General features: G+C 39.6%; 1 protein-coding gene across 2 annotated transcripts in view; it reads right to left on the bottom strand.

Moving 5' to 3' along the window:
* The window catches only part of PTPN1 (protein tyrosine phosphatase non-receptor type 1), a 59333-nt gene that overhangs the window by 20899 nt on the left and 12589 nt on the right, over window positions 1-25845 (bottom strand). The window contains exon 2 of one of the 2 annotated variants that reach the window (XM_039498889.1): window positions 3842-3974. The exons of the other annotated variant lie outside the window; for it this stretch is intronic. The gene's annotated coding sequence lies outside the window, so the exon portion shown is untranslated. The remainder of the gene's footprint in view (window positions 1-3841; window positions 3975-25845) is intronic. 2 annotated transcript variants of the gene reach the window in all.

The raw sequence follows: 25845 nt of genomic DNA, 5'->3' as shown, positions 1-25845 counted from the left end.
GTGGAGGAAGCAAGAAAATGAACTGCGCCAAGTTAAGAAGACGAAACGGAGTTTCCGCGGGAACAAATCGAGGTGGCCACAGTTAGAAGACCAACTTGAACAATGGATTATTGAACAAAGAACAGCCGGGAGAAGCGTCTCTACAGTCACCATTCGACTGAAGGCAACAACGATAGCACAAGACATGAAGATCGAACACTTTCAAGGAGGTCCGTCTTGGTGCTTTCGTTTTATGAAAAGGCGTCATCTCTCCATCCGCGCAAGAACTACCGTGGCGCAGCAACTGCCGGCGGATTACAAAGAAAAGCTGGCCATCTTCCGCACCTACTGCAGTAACAAGATTACCGACAAAAAGATCCAGCCCAACCACATCACCAACATGGACGAGGTCCCCCTCGCTTTTGACATCCCCGTGAACCATACTGTGGAGAAAAAGGGGACCAGCACGGTATCGATACGCACCACGGGGCATGAGAAGTTGGCTTTCACTGTTGTTCTTGGTTGCCACGGTAATGGGCAGAAACTACCACCTATGGTCATTTTAAAGAGGAAGACGCTGCCAAAAGAAAAGTTTCCAGCTGGAATCATCGTTAAGGCCAATCAAAAGGGCTGGATGGACGAGGAGAAAATGAGAGAGTGGCTGAGAGAGGTGTATGTAAAGAGACCGGATGGTTTTTTCCACGCATCACCGTCCCTGTTGATCTGCGATTCCATGCGTTCCCATCTTACCGCTACTGTGAAAAACCAAGTGAAGCAAATGAATTCGGAGCTTGCCATCATTCCGGGAGGATTAACAAAAGAACTCCAACCGCTGGACATTGGTGTAAACAGGGCGTTCAAAGTGAAGTTGCGAACGGCGTGGGAGCGATGGATGACAGACGGCGAACACACCTTTACTAACACTGGGAGGCAGCGCCGGGCGAGTTACGCCACCATATGTGAATGGATTGTGGATGCCTGGGCTAAGGTATCTGCTTTAACTGTTGTCCGAGCTTTCGCAAAAGCTGGCATCATTGCTGAACAGCCACCTGGCAACGAGACTGACTCCGACAATGATGAGAGAGAACCCGGCATGTTTGATGGCGAAATTGCCCAGCTGTTCAATTCAGACACAGAAGATGAGGACTTTGATGGATTTGTGGGAGAAGATTGATTAAAAAATAATGTGAGTGTATTGTTAAATAGTAGAATAAAGTTTTTTTACTATGAACACCGTTACCTTTTTTTGTAGACCGTATGTTTTAGCATGCGCCTTATAATACGGTGCGCCTTATGTATGGGTTAAGTACAGAAATAGATTCCGTAATTGAGACTGCGCCTTATAATCCGGTGCGCCTTATGGTGCGGAAAATACGGTAAACTAAATTTTACATTAAGAAATTTACATTTTTAGGATCATATCCTCAGCTGGTTAAACTGGTGTAGCTCCCTGACATCGGCAGAGCAAACATCAATTTATGCCAGCTGAGGATCTGGCCCTTCGAATTTGGACCAAATCAGACTGGTACTCTATGATTTTGCAGAGAAGTAACCTTAGGTATATAGAGAAGTGCTAAATCATAGGAATGTTTTTGTCCAAAGTGCCTGCCAACTGCAAGCATTCAATTCCTTCCCCTCCTTTCCTACTCCTCTCCATAGATTTAGCAGCAATCTCTGAGTATGCTTTACAGACTATATTGCGTGATGAGTTATATTTTACAACTACTTGCCCCAAATTAGTACAGCGATCCGAAATAGCTCCCTGCTGAATAGGCCTTGACATCAGCTGCTATCTTTTTATAATTTAACACATGGCTGCCTGTACTTCTGATGGAGAATGTAGGCTGCCAGTATGGTGAATGTAGTCTCAACTTCAACAGTACAACATCCCAGGAACATGAAGCCCCTGCAACTTACAAACATATATTCATAAATCGGTCATTTTTTATTTTAGTGTTTTTGCTACCATGCCCAAATTGAAGTATCAAGACCAAAAAGGGAATGGCAAAAAAGTTTTTCTAAATCTACTCCCCACAGAGCCTACATAGTCTTTTTAAGTGTAAAGAAAAAGACAAGGTCCATATGCTAATAAATCAACATGTAATGTAAGCAAAAAAGTCTATATGGTTTTATTAATTCAATCCAATATATAAAGCAGAGGCACTAACCTTCCTTGTGCCACTGTAAGCCAATAATGGTTCTTAAGTATCTAAACTGCTAACATCAGCTCTTTTTACATTTAACAGAAGAATTACAATGATGCTTCAGTCACACAAAGCAACTTTAATAACTGACACCCTCCCCAAGAACTCATTGCCACAAATACCATTGAAGCCAAGTGTTCAATAAGGTTAAAAAGTGTTAGACATTGATATAGGACTATAAGAATATTCATAGATATAGGAAAAAATCCTATACAAATGACAAAGCTGCTGCTGCTTGTTGCGGGTCGAAGTTTTTTGTCAGCAGGAGAGCTCTCTCCTGCCGACAAACAGTACACTGCATGCCTTTTAGCAGCACAGCTGTAGTGGCACAGTGGTGTCGTTAAAAGATGCATAGTGTAGACAAAGTCTTAATAAAGGCAGTGATCTCTTTTCAATCCCCAAGGTAGGAAAATATGCTAAATTTGCATTGCCTTAAGAAAGAATACTATTGTAGGAAAGCTTGGTCAAACAGATCAGTTTGCTATTTAGATCTGAAGGCAGGAAGTTAGTAGGCGCTCTGTTTTGCCTGATTGGGTACGTCTATACCCCTGGCTGGCCCACGCCAGTTGACTCAGACTCACGGGGCTCAGGCTAAAGGGTTGTTTAATTGCAGTGTGGATATTTGGGTTCAGGCTGCAGCCCAAATGTCTACACCGTAATTAAAAGGCCCTTAAGCCTGAGCCAGCGGGGGTGGGTCTGCCACACATGTCTACCTGCAGTGTAGACATACCTGTTGTGGTAAATCACTGTCACGGAGGGGGATACTTTCTCTCAGGTAGCTCGAGAAACCCCTGTAGAGCTTTCAAAGTTTGTCCTTAGCTTGAACTGGATTCTACACTAAATGGGGAGCCAGTGCAGTGAATGGAGTGCCGCAGTGAAGTGTTCATAGGGACCTGTGATGCTAATTGTTGTCCTGAAAAAAACCCCAATTAGTCCACAGGGCTTCATTCTAAATATAGCAAATTGCATAAAATAGGCAATCTCGAAAGTCTTGAATGCATGGATCTCAGGAGCCAGCTATATTTCTGAAAGAGGTGCCCTCATCTGACGTGTCTGATGGTAGTGGTTCTTTTTATTTATTTTTTTGCAATGGTAGCTCTTTGTGCAGCCAATGGAAATGAGAAGTCCCACAGAACATGAAGTGACTTAATCATAGCACAGATGCCCTCAGTGGAGGGGGTTATTAAAAGAAAAGTCCTCTGCTGGCAAAGTTTTACATAAAATTGTCCATTCTGGGGTTTCTTGCACCTTCCTCTGAAGCTTCTGGTATTGGCCACTGTCAGAGACTAGTTACCAGATCAGCAATTTCAAAATGTGTCAGTCCTATGGTAGTATAATCTACGTAGGAAGCCACAGTAAAAGAAAAAAAAGGTACTCATTCAAAAATTCACATGCAAGTGTCATGTCAGAGTGACTCAAACTCAATGTCAGTATAATAAATGAAAGGCTGGTAGATGAATACAGGGATTGATAAGGATAATTAACACTTTCTTGAATTACATTCATATGGTGCCTCTACAGTGTGAATATCATTTAAAAGGGAAGCACAACATAATTTAAAATGTCATGCATTATGAAACTTAATGAGGATTAGAACTGAAAGTCAGTTTTCTGAAGTTAAATCTGGTTTTGAGTACGACTCATTTGATAGCACTCACCTCATGGGTTTAAGTCCTGTACCCACCACAGATATTTCAGGGCAGTAACTTGTAGCTTGGGAAGAGGAAGTCTGTTGAAATGCTGTACTTCAGATGAGAAATCAATGTTTTTCTGCCCATTTCTGATCTAGATCTATCGTAATGATACAGGTAAAAGTTAAAGACCTTTCTGTGCTTTTCAAGAGGGGAGAGCTGCTCTCAGCTATGTTAGGGGCCAAATGGGCCCCAGGACTCGGTAAGTGGAAAAGTCATTTAGAGTCAACTTTCCCCTTTCTCCTCAAGCTGAGCACACCTTGGTCAGATCAGTGTTTCTGGCCCCCAGCACCACTAGCAGCTTTACAAAATACCATAAAGCTATGTAGCCTCAAACACCGAACTCAGTCACTATGTATAACCAAGTTCTGCTTTTTCATTTTAGTTTTAGGCTACCTGCTACACTAACTTCTATAGTGCCCTTCATCAGAATATATCAAGAGTGCTCTACATGCATCCTTATTTTATAGGCAGGAAACTGAGCCACAGAAAAAGTAAGTTCCACATTCACATAGGTAGTTAGGGTCCTAGCTTCCACGGATTTCAAGTTAGGAGCCTACATACCTTTGTGGATCTGTCAGCAACCATTCAGGTACATTGCATTCATAATCACATGATGAATATCACCTCCTTGCAAGCATTCATGTGTCAATATTTACAACTCATATTACTGTTTGAGGGGGGGAAAAGAGAGGCTTGATCCAAAGCCCACTGACTTCAATGGTCTGCATTGGACCTTAAGTCTGTAGATAGCTTGATTAATGGGTAAAATGAAAAATATATCTACCCATAAACCCTTTGGGAAAATAATTTCAGGGTAGCATAGGATAAGCGGTCCTATGTTACATTGGTCACTCACTGCCTGCCTATCTCTGGGAAACAGCAGTTGCCAAGACCCTATGACAGGGGTCGGCAACCTCTGGCACGCGGCTCGCCAGGGTAAGCACCCTGGCAGGCCGGGCCAGTTTGTTTACCTGCCACGTCCACAGGTTCAGCCAATCGTGGCTCCCACTGGCCGCGGTTCACAGCTCCAGGCGAATGGGGCCAGCGGGAAGCCATGGCCAGAACATCCCTCGGCCTGCGCTGCTTCCCGCAGCCTCCATTGGCCAGGAGTGGCAAACTGCGGCCAGTGGGAGCCTGCTATTGGCTGAACCTGCAGATGCGGCAGGTAAACAAACTGGCTCAGCCTGCCAGGGTAAGCACCCTGGCGAGCCGCATGCCAGAGGTTGCCGACCCCTGTCCAATGAGCACAGCTACAGCGAACCACAGTAGTCTGGTGTACACTGAAATGATCACATTTAACATTTAAAACTTCGTTAATGCTTTCAGTAATCAGCACAACAGTAATCTTAAAATGAATGAATTTTACTTAAATAATCAATTTCCTAATCTCCATTTACTGATACAGGCGCCACGAAGAAGGGCAGCACAATAAAATAAGTCACAATCAGAAGTCAAGGGAAAGCTGCTGCCCTTTGCTAGGTGACTTCATGCAGTTACAAAGCTTTTCCCTCCTGAGACCACAAGAGAAACAAGCGTTGAGGGGTCCTGCAGAAACAAACAGCTGGATTAATTGGGGGGAAAACCTTTTCAGGCTCTAAAGGGAAAAGGCAGGATTTTGCAGAACTGAGCATCAGTGACTCTGGTCCTTCTCTAAAGAGAACACTGGTGAGCCAGAATATGAAGTGAATTATTCTGATAAAGCTTTCAGGAACACACTGGATGAAACTGATATTGAACCAGTTGGGGCAACAGGACTGGCTTTCCCTTTCCATGCAGACACCTGCCTGATAAACTTGTTAACCAGACTTCAGTAGCCCTGATGTAAAATTCTTTAGGGATGTTGTTTTGGACCACATATGCAAGCGGTTCATTTATGGATATTAGGGCCACAAGGAACCATTATGATCATCTAATCTGACCTGTATAAACACATCTTATAAAATTCCACTCAGATTCATGAACTAAAGTCTGACAAGCTGTAGAAGTTGTACAATTGAATAAAATGTTCACACCACTTTCTATGACATTGGTTATGGAGATTTGCTTGTTCATACATGCGGGAACTAAGCCTGTGGATGTGTACTTACATTTCTCAAGAGGTCTGTGTAAGGCTGGCTGAGCAAGTGATTGCCCTATGAGGTTAAGAAATTGTAATCACATACCTGCAACATGGTTTTCCTAGAAAGCCCCTTGCTGATTCAATACTATGTGGGCAATTTGAAACAGGCTGTAGTGATGCAGTATAAGCAGCACTTCCATGTCTACAGTCAGTTGGCTGTGGTTGCCGAAATACACAGCCACTAGAATGCGTAAGCTAGGCTGGAACATGCCATTAAATTATGTCAGCACGTAGGAAAGGGCTTTAAAGAAACCTATACCCATTTTGACTATCCTAGCAATCAGACATCCCTAAGCTAGGGCTTTGCACAAGGTGCAACTGGTCTAAAAATAACGTAAACCCAAAATTTAGAGGATCGTAATTTGCAAAACCTGTATTGCCTACTGCGATAGGGTGACTACCCCACACATGTGGTGAAAGGGTTAATGTGGGCCTGGCCTAATTAATGATGGAACCCATCTGTGAAGGGGCTGGGTGGTGCTATAAACAGAGGACACATGAAGCAAAAAGGGGCTGCAAGGAGAAACTTTCAAGTTACACTCCTGATCGTACGGAGTGGCGAGATCTGTAAGGACAAGAAGCTCTTACACACAGTGAGGAGAAAAGCCCAGGGACAGGCTTCATTGGAGGAAGTCCAGAGAGGTGGCAGCAAGTGGGTGTAGTGTAGAGGATGTACCTGGGTTCCCCTACCAGCCACTGCTAAGGTGACGGGAAGCCCTTAAGATATGGACTGCTAGAAACTTTGAGAGAAGGTTCCAAAACTCAAGGGGGACAGATTAGTTGGAAGGACCGGGGTATTGATTTATTTATGCTAGACTTTGTTACCCTGAATGGGGTGCGACTAAAGCACGAGCCATGAGAGGAGGTGGACCACTGGGGAACCAGCATGACTCTTGGCAAGGGGTGCTAGATAGGAGAGCTACTACACCATACCCGTGCTTTAAGGATTCACTCTAGCAGTGAGTCTACTCTTCTACACCAAGGACTGTGTAAATTAGGTAATTAGTTCATCTGAATACACATTCTGAATTCTGATCATTTGGGTGTGCACTTATCCACACAAATTTAAATATTTGGGCCAAGATTTATAAGTTGCCATTTGGGAACCTCTAGGTAGGAAGGGCAAGAAGGGGGAAAATAGGACTAACTAGTTTCTACTGAAAGACACTAGCTGTATAGGAGCCCAATATATGATTGGAAGTTAAACAAACAAACAAAAAACACCCCACACATTAAAGTTGCACTTTTAGGGTTATGAGGGTAGAATGAAAGCAAGTTCTATTTATCTTCTATTTAAAAGAAAAGGAAGGCCTTGATCACAATCAATCACAATCACACCACACACAGACAACAGATATTTCATAACGGGCTCTTCAATCTAGTGGACAAAAGTCTAACAAGACCCAGTGCCTACAAGTGGAAGATGAACAAATTCAGACTGGAAATAAGGAACAGTTTTTAACAGTGAGGGTAATTAACCATTGGAACAATTTACCAAAGATTTTGGCAGATTTTCCATTACTGGCAATTTTAAAATCAAAATGGGATATTTTTCTAAAAGACATACTCTAGTTCTAATCGGAATTATTTTGGGGAAGTTCTGTGGCCTGTGTTATACAGGCAGTCACAGTAGATAATCACACTGGTCCCTTCTGGCCTTGGAAACTATGAACACTTAAATGTTTTTTGTATGTAAATATATTAAGCAAAAAAGAAAATAAAGTTGTAGAACTGAAGTCAGTGGAGCTATGCGGATTTTATACCAGCTGAGGATCTGACAATTTGTCAGTCCCTACATATTACAACCTTTTGCATTTGACTTTTCAACTTTTTTTTAAATCAATTATGGTTTTTATTACTTGTAGTGATGGCTCTCTTTTTTTTTTTTTAAAAAAGACATCATCAATGAAGGTCTAATATTAGGCTAAAAGTTATATGGATGTCTTCAAGATTTAAATAAATTAGAAGGTTAAAAGATGAAAACTAAGACTAAGAACATAAGTTCACAATAGGTGGCAGGAATACATTGTTATGATATTTCAAAAGGCTCATAACATGATAGCTGAACAGGAAACAAAACTAAAACAGGAGCATCTATATTTAAAAAAAAATAAAAAGAAAAAAAATCTTGCTTCTCCCCTCTTCCTCACTTGCACAACTCTGTTTCCTATTCAACAACTCTCTTCACTGCTCCTGAAATGAGTGTGAGGGAAAAATATTGGAGGTGGAGACTGAAAAACAAAATGGCTCTTTGACAAGTATTTTTGCAGAGGAAAAGCTTTTACTATTTACAATATCAAGCAAGAATCAGTGCCAGGAAACAAACCACAGTCTTACTAGAGCGTCGAGATACAAGTCAGTTAATCCACCTCCTATGCAGTTTAGAGAAGGGAAATGAATCGTGAAGATCAGATACAGGATCTTACGTTCCCCAAAGATTGGAGGCTTTCAGATCCAGTATTTTGGCTCAGGTTCATCTCTAGTATACTGGGGACATTTGAAAATCCAGATGTCTATTTTGCTCCTGAAGTAGTTTCTGTATCAGTCTGTAGAGCAAATTCAGATGCAGTTTTTGAAAGAAAATTTAGCTTTAACAAATTTTTGCACAGTGGTGTTTGGATTCCACTAACACGTGTTTTTATATGAACTAAAACTTATTTCATTTTCCCTGACCCTTTGGACATTTCAACCTTTTATAGGATGACATTTCAAGAAAGTTGATACATAACATTTTAACCCCTGGACTGACAAGTGACAGTGTCAACTTCTTACTGACAGCCTTCGTTGTTACTTATACAAGGACATGACCAAAACCGAATGTTCTCTGATAACATATGTAGCCTTTTTGCAAATCTAAATATTTTTGTGAAAAGTGCTTGAGAAACAAAAATATTAAGCACCTGACAAGAGGCTTCTCCCACACTCTTTAAGACAGTGAAACCAGATGGTTCTGGCTGCACACTCAGAGTACAATCATCAAGATAGTAATCTTTCCAGAACTAGGAATCTCATTGTGTATGGGCTATAACAGAACAGTAGATGGCCCTGGAATGAATACAAAGATGCAATTCAGTGCAGAGGTTCTGATGACATAATTGATGGAAAGGGAACTGTGGAGTGACTTCATCTTTTGTGTTCACCCACGGTCATTATCTTATTACATATATACCCACAATTACTTTTGCACTGAAGTATGTTTTATACACATGAAATTAACCTTAAAGGGATAAGGGACAGTAGGAATTAGAGTGCAAGACTCCACTATACCTTTAATATTTTACAATATGTTTAAAATGGTATAGAACATGGGTTCTCAACCTTTTTCTTTCTAAGGCCTCCCCAACATGCTATAAAAGCTCCACGGCCCAGCTGTGCCACAACTGTTTTTCTGCATAGAAAAGCCAGGGCCTGCATTAGGGGGTGGCAAATAGGGTAACTGCCTGGCGCTGGGGGCCCATGTTGCAGTCCCGTGTGGTGGGGCTTTGTCTTTCTGCCCTGGGCCCTAGCGAGTCTAATGCTAGCCATGCTTGGTGGACCCCATGAATTCTGTTCACGCCCCCCCCAGAGGGGGGGGCCTGGACTGACGGCCCCTGGTTGAGAACCACTGGTATAGAATGTAGCCCCAATTTTATATATACATAGATAATAGTTTGGGACAAACCAGGGTTTAAATTCTTAGATTATTTCCCAGAGCCCCTTCCTCAACCCCCATGCTATTAAAAACCTCCAGTTCAGGGCTCCAGTCTCTGGGTTTCAGGCCCACCAGGGGAGGAGTGGGGGAAGAAGAGGAGCCATCTGGGCTTAGAAATATTTCCCAGAGCTCTGCTCTGGCCGAATTTAAGTCCTGAGACAAACAGATTTTAGTTTTTAAATCAAATAGTTAATTATCCTTTCCAAAAAAAAATAATCAAATAAATTAGCTGAGAAATATGAGAGCAAGTGACCATTTTAAAAACGTGACAAAGCAGGACTGCTCCCCCTCAATGGCTCTCCAGGAACTCAAAAGCTGTGAAAATTGAGCAGATGATATTTTTGATATCAGAAACCTAGAAAAAATGCACCACTTTTTCAAGTTAGCAGGATGGTGATATTTTATTTGCATTTTGAAACAAGTGTTTTGCACAACTGCACCCAATACTAAAGAGAATAAGCCTGATTTTCAGTAAAGCATACTGGAATCTTAATTCTCACTCTGCAAAAATTTTGACAACTAACCCAGTCATACTCTGTTTCTCAGCAAAGATTAACAGTGGCACAGTGAGGTTCCAAATATGCTTACCAGAACACTACTAACCTAGCAAAACAAAACTACATGGTTCACTTGTTTTGTCAAAGGTATGTGTTGGGACATAGTATTTTGTTTGCTAATTTAAAAATCTAATACACAATGGAGGTCTCTAGTGATTTTTCTATTATACATTTTCCTCGGAATTCAAATGCTTTAAGTTCTCCTACATAGGTCTAAATTTTCTAGAACTGAACTGCAGCCTTACAGTATTGATTGCAAAAGACATCCGAATTTTGAGTATTAGAAGATTGAAATTTTTCAGGATTTATAAATACAGCCTCACATTATAAAGCTATATAGTGGACTACATAGAATATGGTCTCTTTAAAGGTTAGAGATATGATAATCTTGTTCAAATAGTTTCAAGGATTGTTCTAGCGCAAGGGCAGGAGATTGCGAAGTTGGAAAAAAATGCTTGATTTGGTCTTGTGCATAGACTTTGCCACTAATCTGTTTCCATTAAACAATGCTATCAAGAATCTCCAACTATTTAAAAATTCTCTTTAAATATAAAAATCTCACTTACCGACATCTTCCCTTTATACACAAAAGAATAATAAAAAGAAAAAACCTCTAACTGTATATTCAAATGCACCAGAGTCTGCAGCAGCCAGGGACCAGTTTTTAGCAACAGAAATAACAGAATAAACATAGCACCAACACTCTGAAGTATGGGCTTAATCCAAAACCCACCAAAGTTAATAGAAAGAGTTGTTTTTCCTCAAAGGTTCTACTGATAATGCACTGTCAACAAACTAGGTTACATGTATATTGTGATAAGAAATGTGAATTGCAGGTGTCAAACGTTATGCAATGAAAACTGTTTCAAAAGCTACTGAATTACAGAAAAGAAGTTAGTAAACTCTTTAATAGATAAGTTCTTTCTGAAATCTATGGAAGGAGCCACAAATTGTCACATCTGCTGCCTTGTTCTGAATTAAAGGAGGGATCTAATTTCTTAAATATGTTGGGGCTATCCGTTCTACTCTGAAACGGCACTAAAAAGTGGATAACTTTTTTAAAACCTAGAAACTAGGATGTTTTACCTGCCTTAAGTTTATTTCAAATGAATTGACACTGCTTTTATCAAATCTATTCTCTTGTGGGTACTCAATTAACAATTTACTTCTTTCCAAAGAGAGGAGGGTTATTGGTATTGCCTATAACTCAAACAGAAAATAAATCAACAATAACAACAAAAACTCACTTCATCTATTTGTGGTCAGTATAGCCATTGTTTCAGTTCCTAGGTTCTTTACAGCTTAAGAACAAAAGGTTTTCCTACAATAAGGCACATGAGTAGCCTCAAAACGGATCTCTCATCGCACTGAAGCAAACCTGAAACTGTAACAGTGTAAGCAAACTACTTTCAACTTTTGGTGTAAAGAATATTTCATGGTATTTCAAGTGTTTGGACTGAGTTAGATTCATTAAAACAAGGACTATCACACAATAAGCACTGAGCTGTTTTGAAATTCTATTCTATCTGGGTTCTTGCACTGAACTCCATTGCTGAGTGTCTTCCAGAAATGCATTAAGCAACATGTCTAAAATTTGTGCTATTTCTCTCATGTTCTCCCTGGGGGAGGAGTGTGTGGACTGTTTTGTTTTGCAATGTTGTACAAGTTTTCTTTTGCTTACACGTTGCCACATGTTTGTTAGAGAAGGCAAGGCCAAAGAAATTCAGCTTGTGCTCAGAGTAGAAGGTGGTGAGCTTTGATGATCCAAAAATCTGGCCATTTATTTTGGTACCTAAGAGGATGCTGAGCTATTCTGAAAATCTGGACCGGATTCTGGGTGCTGAGTCCTTTTAAAAATTCCGGCCTAGATAAACAAAAACAAAAAACAAAAAACCATGGAGTATGCTCATTCCATGTGAACATGAACTAGCTGTAACTTAAGTTAACAGCATAGGAATTACTCTGTACCATTTCTGTTTGGATTCTAGTCTCATACTTTTACAAGACTTGATCACAAAGAAATTTAAGAAACTCCCTGAAGGGACTATGCGAAGATGAAAAAATAAAAGAATCACTTACGTTTTGTTAAAGTCACAAGTTTCACTTTGGGCAGAAATCAATATGCAGAAAATGAATCACTCTAGTCTGATTTCTTGTAATTGATTTCAGTATATTTGAAACCACTACATACAAGGCTTTGAACCACAAAAAAGTGTTCCTGTAAATGAACACAAGCTCAGTAATTAAATCCTGTTTCATGAGCAGTCTTCCCCTTTCGCATGCAACTTACCTAAGTTTTATGTGTACACAGTACTTTATAGATACAAAAACAGTAAAGATCTAACGCAAGCATTAGATTACATGCAAGCTAAAAGGTATGTATAACCCTGTAAAAAAAAACAAAAAAACACACACACTGCAGCGAGTTTCAGAGCCAGGGGTCAACTGACTCAGGCTCCCAGTACATGGCTAAAAACAGCAGTGTAGCCATGACTATTTGGGCTCTGAAACCCGGCGAAGGAGGGTGTGTGTGGCTCAGAGCCTGAGCTCCAGTCCAAATGGGAATGTCTACACTGCTATTTTTGGCTTGACAGCACAAGACCAAACCAGTTGACCCAGGCTCTGAGACTGGCTTCCACAGGTTTTTCTTTTTTGGGGCGGGGGTGGGGTAAGGAGCAGTGTAGACAAACTCACAGTTGAATGTGTTATTCGTAAAGCCGGTTGTGAGACTTTTCTACATTATCTTATAAAAGGAGTGTAGAATTGAGACATTAGCATAGAAGCTCTATTCTGGGGTTGCAAAACCTGGGATATTTTATTTCATTAAGGGAATAATTAGCACATCCCCAGTTTCCTGTAAAGGCTCCTTATTATTGGCATGCAGCATTTAAAACAGTCACCAGCTCCTGCTCACATAGCAATACCTTGGAGACCTGTTGCAAGTTTCCTTCACCATACTCCTTTCTTTAAACCTGTGATACTCAGACCTCAGTGATTTAGGAGCCAAATTAGCAATTAATATTACCCTAAAGAGCCACAGCAGGGCGAATTCATTGTTTCATTTTTTTTAATATATATATCTATATATAGGGTTGTCAACCTTCCAGGAGTGTCCTAGAGTCTCTAGGAATTAAAGATTAATCTTTAAATAAATACTACGGTATGTCATGTGATGAAATCTCCAGGAATACGTCCAACCAGAATTGGCAACTCTATATAATTTTATTCTCCTAGCGAAATGACTGACCAACTCTTATTTTATCAACTACAATTTGTTAGCATAGTAAAAGCATCCTGATTGGTTGTTAATGAAATCACACAGTGTTTTAAAATCATGTGCTGCTAAGAGCCACAGGAGATACATTAAAAAGTCACTTGCGGCTCTCAAGCCTCAGTCTGAGTATCACTGCTTTAAATCCATTGCTCTACACTGGTTTGCCAAGGTTTCCATCCTGGTAAATTGGCTCCTCCACCTTGGAAAATCCTGCAGATGGAGGGCCAAGCTAGTTGCCCTTTATTGTTTTTGAATCACATCTTCCCAAATGACATAGGAATTGCCTTAAATTGCAATTGAAGCCCTCTGCTTACCTGCATATTGTAAAGTTAAACCATGGAAACCTGGGTTTTTGCATTATTGTTTTGGAATTTAAAATAGCCCTGGCACATCTATGACAGTAAGACAAATGTGTCATGTTCCCTCAGTTGATATTTTGGCTCCAAATAGATTCCTGAGATCTGGCTTCCACACCATCTCTGCACTCAGCCTCTTCAACTGAGGAACCTCTCTGCAGTAACATTGTGGACTCTCTCATCTGTAAGTAAAGCAGGAATACTGAAGAGTCTTGCCTCCTCTTTTTTGATCTGAAACACTTCAGAAACTTCCCAGCTGAACAACATGCCTTTACGTGGGTATGCAGCCACTCTCCCAATTTTAAAATCTGTGATGCATGAATATATACGACTGGACTTGCCAATATTTGAAAGTGACAATAACTCCAGCTCTCAATCAATTACAGATGTTGATATCCTCAAATTAAGTGATAAAATGAAACCTAGTAAGAGGCTTCAAGGCAATCAGATCCAGAGAATTAGCTTTGTGGTCTCAACTTTTGCCCTCAAATACAACATAGTGCACTCTTAAACTCAGTGTACTTAATGAAACAGACTGAATCCTTGTATTTTACTGTTTCTCAAGTCTCAGTATAAAGATTGCATTTCACACTAGACTATCTGCCTGAAGTTCGGAGAATGGCAAACGAAACTGATCTGTGGTATCTGTGCCCTTTCACCTTTTCCTGGAAAGTATGCTTGTCTTTTAATCAAGTAGCACAGCAGTTTAACTACATAAACAGCCAAACACTGCAACCATTTATTTACTCAAGACAAATGTTTCAAGAACATTTCTAAAATGTGTTTTAAGTCATTAAAAAAACAAAACAAAAAAAGCCACACACACCAGCAACTTCAGCATACATTTCAAAGGAAACATTTCCAGCCCTGACTTCCAGACATCCTTTTCGTTTTCAGTTCTTTATGTCCATATTATTTACCAGTTAGTTTGTCAATCTGATTCAATATACTCTTATAGTACTTCCTGGAATCAACAGTTTGTAGATTGCAATGAGGAATGGAAGTTATACTACTTCATTCCACAGAAAGGTAGTCAAAGCACTGCATGCTGAAACCTGTTTAATCACTGACTGAATTTTGTTACTGTTTTTAATACGCTTCATTGTAGTTTGCATGCCAAGAGGACACAGGCAGTACATGTGTGTGTACGAGCTTGTACATTTACAGGCCTTTACAGAATTTTAGTATAAATTTCAGCATATAGCTCATATCCCAAAAATTAAATGGTCTAGTGAGTTTTAAGAGGTAAAAAAACAAAAAAAAACAACAACCCACGTTAAGTATCTGTGCTGGACTTATAAATAAATACATTACACTTGAAGTATAAACACACTGCTTTATTTTATGGCTGTTCCTTGGACACCTGAATGTCAATTTTTGGATATTGTTACTAGGGTCAAATCTGATTTGAACGTTGATGGTTCAGCAATCTCAGTTCCTTGCTATGAAATTGGAAGGGGATGGGGCGAGCGCACATTTTGCCAGTTCACAAAAGGCTTTACCATGGTATCATGAGACTCCTGAATGCACCAGTTCACCAAATCATCTGTGACTACAGCCAATTGATGCTCCTGAGTTCTTGTTGGCACCATTTGTGCTCTTCAGTTAGACAGATTTTCATCTGTTATTGTCATTAATTCTCTGATTGAGTTTGTGATGTGGGAGAGGGAGATTGACAACCATTACTTTAGAAATCTAGCTACTATGGGAATGCTCCCTTGGTTGACAGCCGTGCAAGAATAATTGTACCCTTCTTCTGTCAGTGGGAGAGGCATTTCTTGGAGTTCTTTTTGGCTCTTGTAGGATGTGTCTTCCTAGGTCTCTTGGGGAAAAAGAGCTTTAGATTTTGTTTTCTTCCTTCCCCTAACCATTAAGGTTATAGAACAGGATTGTCCTTGGCACTGGCTGTCATTCAGAGTAAAAAATGAAAAGGATGTCTGGAAGTCAGGGCTGGAAATGTTTCCTTTGATGTGCCTGGGGGATGGGGTGGGCAGGGGTCAGGGAGAGCCTAAGAGGTGCACTTCTTTAAGATTTTAGGTCCCCCTACATCAGAATCCAAACAAGCAAAAACAAAAGGATTACTGCTCGTGGGAGTCAGAACTGCTTTGTCCTTTGAATATCTTGTTTCCTGGGGCTGCCCTAGAAGTCTACTCCTACCATTACAGAGGGTGCAGTCTAGTGTGTTGAGCACGATTAATCTGTAACTACTGACCTCTGTACCCAATGCCTATTCACTTTTTGGAAGTTGGTCAAATCATATCTGCCATATTCTATATGGAGGCCTATTATGAGGATTGGAGTGAAGTTTAAGTAACACACACTTCAACTAGATCAGTGGTTCTCAAGCTATTTACCATTGTGGGCCGCATATGCAGCTCTTTATGTTACATCCACACAATAGATATACACCACCACCTGTATGGCCTTGAGGATGTCACATGAACTGCAGCTGTGTGTTGACTGGGCCGCAAGCAGCCTTCAGGTTGAGAACCACTGAACTAGATATTCAAAAGTTGCCAGATTCAAGCTGCAGCTATGCATGACTTCTGGAAAGTAAAGAAGTTTTAGGATATTCTCTCCTGCACATTACTAAGGCATGTTAAAACTATACTTAATTTGTAAAAATTCAAAGACCTAATATAGCTGAACACGTGAGACAGTACACACACAATAATGATTTATAGAAGCTGGTTTTGATAGTCTGTGTGTAAAATATTAAAAGCCAAATATGCCATCAGCTAACCAAGACTAGTAAAAATATGTTGTGAATTTATTTTTAATGCTAACTTGCTTCTGACTTGACAGTATCACGAAACTTGTAAACTCTTTACACAAAGGTTAAATCTCAAATTAAATGCCAAAAGCTTTTCCAAATTCTTAAACTAGTACCGTTATTTATAACACAGTATCTTAAAACAGCAGAAAAGATGTTCAAATACCAGGACAGGTGAAATTTTACTTTGTTTTAAAATTGTGTGATCACAGCTGATTTAATATTATTTAGCTTAGATGGTAACACTACAGGAAAGCATTTTAAAAATAATGTAAATCACAAGCCTTTTGCACAAGAGGTGTAGGAGTCAAGGTTATCCCATGTTTCAGTTCACTACTCTTGACACACTATTTTAAAACTTAGCAACACGTCAACACTCCAAATGGTCATAGCCTCCCATCCAGGGCTTTACTAAGCAAGATTAAGTTTAGTGCATTCATTGCTAAGTTCTCCACTAATATATTTATAATACACATTAAAACAAAAAAAAACAACCTCTCAAAACATTCAGCGTAAGGAAAGGAGGGGGGGGGTGCTAAAAATACATTTAAAACAACCTGTTGAAGCAATACAAGTTTATAAAGGCACTCACACTATGGTAATGAGTATGATACAGTGTCTACTCTAGACGTCTTTCCAACATTTGTGCATACCACCAGATGCATATGAGCCATTGACGGAGCAAAGGTATGGTCCCTGCTCCACAGAGTTTGGAGTCTAAACTGACCATGTAACATGAGATTCTTCTCTGATCATTTGCCACTGTTGCTGAATATATGCAAAATCATCAAGTGAGGAATCACACCTTTGTGGTTTGGACTTCGCTTGTTCTTTATTATTCTCTGCAAAACTGACCGCTGAATCCACAAATTTTTTGCTACTGCTGGCACTCTGTGCAATTTATGAAATGAAGTATTTTAAATGCTGACATGGAAACTGAGTAAGAACACAAGAACAGCCATACTGGGTCAGACCAAAGGTCCATCTAGCCCAGGATCCTGTCTTCTGACAGTGGCCAATGCCAGGTGCTTCAGATGGAATGAAAAGAGCATGTAATCAAGTGATCCATCCCGTCGCCCATTCCCAGCTTCTGGCAAACAGAGGCTAGGGACACCATCGTTGCCCATCCTGGCTAATAGCTATTGATGGACCTGTCATCCATGAACTTATCTACCGGTAGTTCTTTTTTGAAGCCTGTTATAGTCTTGGCAATAGTCTATAGTAGAATGATGTCAAGGTCATGAATGAAGGGAACAGTAGCTTTTATAAAACCTACTACTATCTGGAAAATTCTTTAGCAACACTTACTCTGACAAATATGCTGTTTATATTACAATTGTGTCCTGCACAAAATTTTAGTTTGCACAATGGTTATTTGAACATTAGTTCCAAAATATAAAATATTCTCCAATCTTCCACTGCTGCCAACTTGTGATATGCAGTATTTTTTTCTAAAAGCTCTAACTCCTGAAGTCATGCACTTACAGAAGAATCTCAGCTCTTTTTTTTTTTTTTAAATCCACCCTAGTGGATTTAAAAACCTGGTTCTGTAGTGAATTGTAATCAGTTTCTTACTGACTACAGCACATCTTTCAAAATACCTTTCTGTAAGCATAGTGAATTAGTTTTGTTATACAAGTACTTTTCCTCAAGAAACTTTCATTTTCATCTTGCGTAAATCAGACATTTTCAGTCACCATGGCCACATAAGTGTTTTGATTTGTGAGTGCACTGTTTTGGACTGATAAGTAACAAGCTTGCTGACCTCAAACTTGTCTATTTCTCCCACAGTGATAAATCCTACAGTTATACATTTACATCAGTTTTAAAAGGTAATTGTGTGGGTACTGCTGAGAACTAAGGACATTCTAAACTAGCTTAGAATAGCAATTTTAGAGTTCCTAGTTTATTCACGGTAGCCTCTCATTGGTTTTCATACTGTAAGAGCTCCAAAAGGTTACTTCCCTCTCATAAGCTCTTAAAAATCTATTATATTACTAAGTTCACACAGTATGGTACTGTTATGTAAAATGCCACAGGGTACTTGGACTTTAAGAGATTGACCACTATTTTTTCTAAAGTGTTTCATTTACAAAGGCTACATTGTCAAATAAGAATGTGAAAGTCAATCTTTTCTTTCTGGCACTTTCAGAAGAGCCTGTCTTGAAAGGAAAGAGTTCTGATTCATAGCTATTTGCTTAAGAACATATATTTCTGGTGTAGACCTCTGGTTTGACATGAAAGTGCAAAATTTCAGTAATGTGCACAGAAGAGTTAGCTACTATACATATATAGCAGCTAAATTATGAAATTGATGGACATGAGCACACTTTCCATTGCAAAACCATCTAGGATTTGCAGCAAGACTTTCTGCAATCTCTCTCTACATTTCTATAAAGAAAATAAGTTATTTGGAGGTTCATGGTACTGCATGAGAAACCAAATTATATTCTTTTTCGCCAAACTCCAAATATAAATATTGCATCTGGACCATCTGTCCCAAGTTTCTGCCCAGTAAGCTCTTGCAGATGCCAATACCCGAAGGGTGTTATTTTCAAAAGTGCTTTGTGTTGACTTAACTCTCTTTCCATTGAAGTCAATAGCAAAACATCCATTGGTTTCAGTGGAAGCAGCGTTAGACCAACGCTGAGCATTTGAAAATCCCATCCTAAATTCTTAAGAATGAGTATGAAAATGGAAATATTGGTAGTTCCACATGTACTAGATTCATCTTTTATTACCAACCGTTCTTTTTGCAAAATAAGACAACCCAAGAGAAATGGTGCATTATTAATCACTTGATGAAGGCTACTCAATGTAAAAAAAAAAGTGCTATCACACTGTTGAGCCATCTGGCATCCTAAGAACAGTTTTCCTTTAGTTTAAATGTACTACATCAGTTCATTTTATTAGGGTGTTACAAACAGGGCAGGTGGGAGGGGAGAGAAAATAACCAATACAAACTGCTATACTCTTATCTTAGCCTTTCTGGGTGAATAAAATATAAAAAAATAAAACCCACCAATAAAATCTGTGTTAAACTCTTGAAAACAACAAATATTAGGGTCTAGTGAATGCTTGTGGCATAAAAGACTATGGACTTGTTAAATTTTTCACTCAGACTGACCACTCAATACTCTGAAATACTACACAACTGAAGTCAGAGGTTGAAGGATGAGAATCTTTACACTTATTGCTTAAGCACATGCAAATGTAACTATTCTCATAACTTTAATCCTGAATTGACTAGGCTAGCAATACAGTCTTTGAAGCAGTGGTCCCCAACCTTTTCGTCTGGTGGGCGCCAGATGAAGGACCGTGGTGGCAGTGGGGCATCTGCTGAAATGCTGCCGAATTCTCGTCTGGCGCCCGCATTGGGGACCCCTACTTTGAAGAATAAAATAAGCCATTTAAGTTTAATAGATTTGCACAACTCCTAATATTAACAGAATAAAAATCCTGTCAGTACTAGGTATAGCACACCTAATACTTTATGAACATATCAATGCTAGTAACATCAGTACTATTTTCACACTTGGAACACCACTACAGAACACACCATATAGTCGAGAATTCCAATTTTCTTTCCTCTTGCATAAAAATCAAGTATCTAAAACTACGAGATATTATAGAGACAGTATTAAAAATATACAGGAAAGGGAGTCACAAACTTTTAAATTGGAAGCTGTGAACACATTAAAGTAAGATGTAGACTTTACAGTTCAAGACTTTTGCACCATACATTGGTCTATTAGTTATCTTACCTAAAAGAGGTGCAGATAATTCAAGTTTCTACAGATTTGCTTTAAAGACTTTAAAAAAAAAAAAAAAACAAAGCCTCAAAAAACACCACACTAGTGAAGTGTTTCTGAATATCAGATGAACAACATTATACTCCATCATGCAAGAGGATTTCCCTTTTTTACACAGTTCATTTCTTCTGGTTGAAATTCTGTGGTATTTTAGTGTTTTACAATCTATGGGGTAAGAGTGCTATACTGCAAACTTAACCCTCAGCCAATGTCCAATAGTAAACAGCGGAGGTAGGCCCTATCTGTAGAGACAGAGGTATTGTCACACTGTTAGTAAAAAAAATCATAGTATTATTAGGATATTCAAATCCACATTTTAAAAACGGAGTGAATGCACAATTACCAGGATTACACATGCATTTTGTTCATGCACATGCAATACCTCACCTTTGCTATCACAACAGACACAAAGATGCACACTTTCACTAGCAGTTTTTCATTACGTTCCCAAGATCTGAACTTGCAGTTTTCAGGTAGTTTTTATTTAGGTAACAGCTAACCAATAAACTCCAAGTATTTATTTTTAATCTAGCTTTATCACTCATTTATTGACTGATCTTAAAGATCAAAAGGTGTGTGTGTGTGTGTTAAGAAACCATTACACTACAAAATGGCATGGACAGTTAAATTTGTTTGTCAATCTATTTTGTAGCATATTTCTGCTGATCGTGAAAAATATGGAGAAACATGGGCATGCAATTATTAGTTAAATATGCAAATTTAGAAATCAAACTTAAGTGCTTGTTGTAGGCAGATTTCAAGTTATTGAATGGTGCCCTCTTCCTTGTTACCAAATCACTTGTGGAGTTCACACTAAATCCTCCTGGGAATAAAAAGGACTGCGGGATTGGGTTACTCCCATTTTCCCATTTGTGCCTGTATACTTTTATGTAACAACATCCAGAAATTTTGTATTAGATTAAGGCTTTCGTTTAGAATATTATAACAGATAAACTTAAATTGTGTGCACTTGATGAATATTTAGAGTGTTGTAAACTCTGTTCTAAGAAAAATCAATACTTTTCTTGGAGAAACAAAAACGTAACCACTGAATCCTATAAATGGAGATAAGCACCACAGTTCACATAAGCCTAGTTGAGTGAAGTTCTAGACACACATGCATCTGACAGAAGAGAACTAGCTTCTCTTATATGCTTCTAAATACAATATAAATTTAAGTTCTTAATTTCTTTATGCTAAAATTCTATGCTTTTTTGCTACAGAGATCAGGCTTCTATTATGCAACGGAAAAAAATGTCTCAGTTTGTGAAAATTAGTGTTTGCTAACCATGCACCAAGAAAGTATGTTTATGGAACAAAGACAATTTGAAGGAATTTGATCATGACTGAAAATTAAATATAAATTCCAGTTCTGTATGAGATTAACAGTAGGCTCTGAATACCTTGCTCCATCTATGACAGACAAGCAGTTTAAGAAGTTTCTGTAGAAAGACAAAACCAGCTAACTCACAAAGGATAATGAAAACAGGCCATATTCTTGCCCATTATTCTACATTTAATTTAGCATTATTTCTGTAATTTACAAAACAACAATTAGCATACAGAAACCATAGCAAGAATAAGGCAAAGGTACACCTGCTATGGTGATGGCACCATATTCATATCTTATATACAAACAGCCCCTGTTCATGTAGGAGTATGTCTACATTGCTAAGAAAGTGTGTTAATTCAGATTAGCTAACCCAGGTTAAAATAGCAGTGAAGACAAGGAAACTGAGCATTTAACTCTGATTGAACTGGAGCTGCTAAACCCAGGATCCCCTTTAGGCTCTGTCTCAAGCTGCTAACTTGAGTTAAAAGATGAGTTGTCTTATCCTCACTGCTATTTTAACCTGAGTTAGCTAACACAAGCTAAGAACACACTTTTTGGCAATGCAGACATACCCCAAGAGAGAACTGGGCCTTATGCATTTCTTTCACCTGAAGAGTGGAAGCAGCCTGGATTGAAAGAAAGACTCCAGTGCTAAATAGGGATGTCCTGATGCCAAGAACAGTCTTTCACAGACACGCTACTAAATTAGGGCACCATTGTAACACTCCAGTATGTTAAAGACAAAAACAGGGCCAGATAAGCCAAGCATGCATGGGATTTTTTTAGTAGTTTTCTTCATGCTAATAATTCAGATTTGTGAGTTGAAAGCAAGTTACACAGGAGAGATAGGATAAACACTTTCTCATTTCATGATCTATTAGTATTGTGTCTAAAGCAATTTACCAAGGAACACCGCTCTGCAAAGCCAAATGACTAGCAAGGACTTGCATCTCTATATTTAGGGAACTCTCTTTGGAAACATACAACTCCTATTACTTCCCTATACTCTTTTACAGTCCCGACCACACTGCCATGCCGATTCCACCACACCCTGCAACTTGACTAGTCTCTTGCTCATAAAATTCCACTTCCTGTCAGCATTGGCCGATATCAGCTCCCAAATTATAAAGCATGTTTAAGCAAGATTACTTCAAACCCCCGTTAGCAGTGCTAGTATTTAAAGAAGCTCACTGAATAAAAAGTATGCAGTACATCCACCTCCAGAAACATCTTACTTAAGAATGCAAACAAAAACAAAAGGGTAAAAATATAGGCAAAAAAAATGCTTAGACATTAAATTAAAGACCACCGGGCACACAACAGTGACTGTGGATGACTAACTACTAAGCTTGCACATAAGCGCAGTAGCATATTTTGCTAGAAGTGGGGATGGAAGCACTGTGTATTTAATGGCAGATTCAAAGCCCAGAGAACCAAAAGCACAGGAATTTTTTATATTTTATATATATAGGCTCTAATATGAAGAATGCACACTCTGTAGAGAAGGTTTTACAATTAAGAGCCCTTACAGGACGGGCAAAAGACCTTAAAATTCTGGAGTTCACACCGCACAGGTATAGTGACACCTGAGAAAATTTGGAATTGTTTGGTTTTTTTGGATAACTATTGCTGGAAGCACCACTAATCTAAGTAGCAGTATTATCTTATTTACTGCTATTGAAGCCATCACAACAATGGCATATAAGCCTCTGCAAGCAGCACAAGTGACTCACCTTTGCATAGTCCAGAACATAACAGATGCAGTAGAAAAAACTAAGCAACTAGCTTTCCTGTTGAGTCTGGTTTAATCCTGGAAGAGACCATCTTTTTCTGCCTCTGTACAGAGCACAACATAATGGGTCTCTGGTCCATAAATGATACAATATAACATAGGTGTAATGCTTTGCATCTAGGAAGCTCAGGTATTTTTTGATTAAATACACTCATTCCATAAAAAGATTTTCCTTTGCTCTGCAACCTTCTTGACACACTTTCAAAATACAATTATAAAAATACTAGACTACTCATGTAATAACACTTTCTACAATAATAAGCCAACATAATCTGATGAGGTTCAACAAGGAGAAGTGCAGAGCCCTGGATTTAGGAAGAAAGAATCCCATGCAACGCTACAGGCTGGGGACCGACTGGCTAAGCAGCAGTTCTGCAGAAAAGGACCTGGGGATTACAGTGGCTGAGAAGCTGGATATGAGTTAGCAGTGTGCCCTTGTTGCCAAAAAGGCCAACAGCATACTGGGCTGTATTAGTAGGAACGTTGCCAGCAGATCGAGGGAAGTGATTACTCCCCTCTATTCAGCACTGGTGAAACCACACCTGGAGTATTGTGTCCAGTTTTGGTCCCCCCACTACAGAAGGGATGTGGACAAATTGGAGATAGTCCAGCGGAGGGCAACGAAAATTATTAGGAGGCTGGGGCACATGACTTACAAGGAGAGGCTGAGGGAACTGGGGTAATTTAGTCTGCAGAAGAGAAGAGAGAAGAGGAATTTGATAGCAGCATTCAACTACCTGAAGGGAGGTTCCAAAGAGGATGGAGCTAGGCTGTTCTCAGTGGTGGCAGATGACAGAACAAGAAGCAATGGTCTCAAGTTGCAGGGGGGGAAGTCTAGGTTGGATATTAGGAAACACTATTTCAATAAGAGGGCGGTGAAGCACTGGAATGGGTTACCTAGGGAGGTGGTGGAATCTCCATCCTTAGAGGTTTTTAAGGCCTGGCTTGACAAAGCCCTGGCTGGGATGATTTAGTTGGAGTTAGTCCTGCTTTGAGCAGGGGATTGGACTAGATGACCTCCTGAGGTCTCTTCCAATCCTAATATTCTATGATTCTATAACCTACCATCAGAAAACATTTAAAATCTTAATCTCCCAAAATATTCCAAATCCTCCATATCCAAGGAAAACATATGGGACTTGCAACATTCCCTTAAAGTTGATAATCTAGGATTACATCAGACCAGGGACGAGGCAGCAAGTTCAAAAGCTGAGATGGCTCTCACAAGGGGCCTTGCCACTCTTATGAGTGGCATGCCAGCTCTGACGGTTGTGTTGATCTCATCTGCGGCAGCATTAGTTTTATTGGTTTGGGGCTTCAGACTATAATCATTTCTGTTGTGGGAAGAAGCATTTGATGAGCCCTCTCCTTCCCCAATCCCTGGAGCCACTGCTACCTCCACCCCCTTTCTGCCTCAGCATGCCACCTCAAGAAACTAGGCACGAACTGAGAAGACACATTCGCACTCTTATACAGTATACATACCACATTTCTATGACTTAGCTTTTAGCATCTGCGTTCATGGTTGCAGAGTCTACAATAACTGCTCTACTAGAGCACATGATGACTAAGGGCAACCACTGTCATAGGCAAACTCTTTTCTTTATACTACTGGCTGGAAACCACCACCTCTTTGTTCCGACTAGTCCTCTTGACACTCATTGACAAAGATGGGGACTCAGCAGTTGAGTAATACTGGCAGACCACTTGAATCAGAGGGTGCAGCTGCTGGATCACAGCAGATGTTATCCTTCAGATGCTTACTATGCTTGAAGTTTTTTGTTCCGTATGAAACAGTATCAATAGGAGAAGCCTTGCGCTGCACTTCTGTGATGCTTCTGGAGAAGATCAATATTGCTGATTTAACTAGCACAGTTTTCAATCAAGCTCTTCTCTACTTCTTGTGACCCTGGCATGCTATCATCACCACTATCTGACACATGCAAGTAGGCAAATTGCAGCTTCTGTGGAAAACTTCCCTTTATCAAAAGTTTAGCAAAAAGTTTAGCACAGTTTAGCTCTGTGGTTCAGTCAGCTGTGTAAAGGAGGAGAACAAGGATAGTTTATGGAGAACTTCTAGACTAGTGTAGCAGTCACTGAACTACATTTGTATTGGTCAGTTGTAATATTTCCTCCATTTTGAGGAGCTTTTTTAATGGAAAAAAGTGCCCATGTTATGCATGTAGTTTTTATGTTTAAGATGCAATTTAGTATTTGTACAAGTCTCCCTCCAACTCCCATCCCTCTCCCAACTTCATCCT

The sequence above is a fragment of the Mauremys reevesii genome, linkage group 13 (genome assembly GCF_016161935.1).
Source record: "Mauremys reevesii isolate NIE-2019 linkage group 13, ASM1616193v1, whole genome shotgun sequence".
In the NCBI taxonomy this organism is placed as follows: Eukaryota; Metazoa; Chordata; order Testudines; family Geoemydidae; genus Mauremys; species Mauremys reevesii.
Note: the sequence above shows the minus strand (reverse complement) of the source record. Positions and strands in the feature narration are given on the sequence as shown.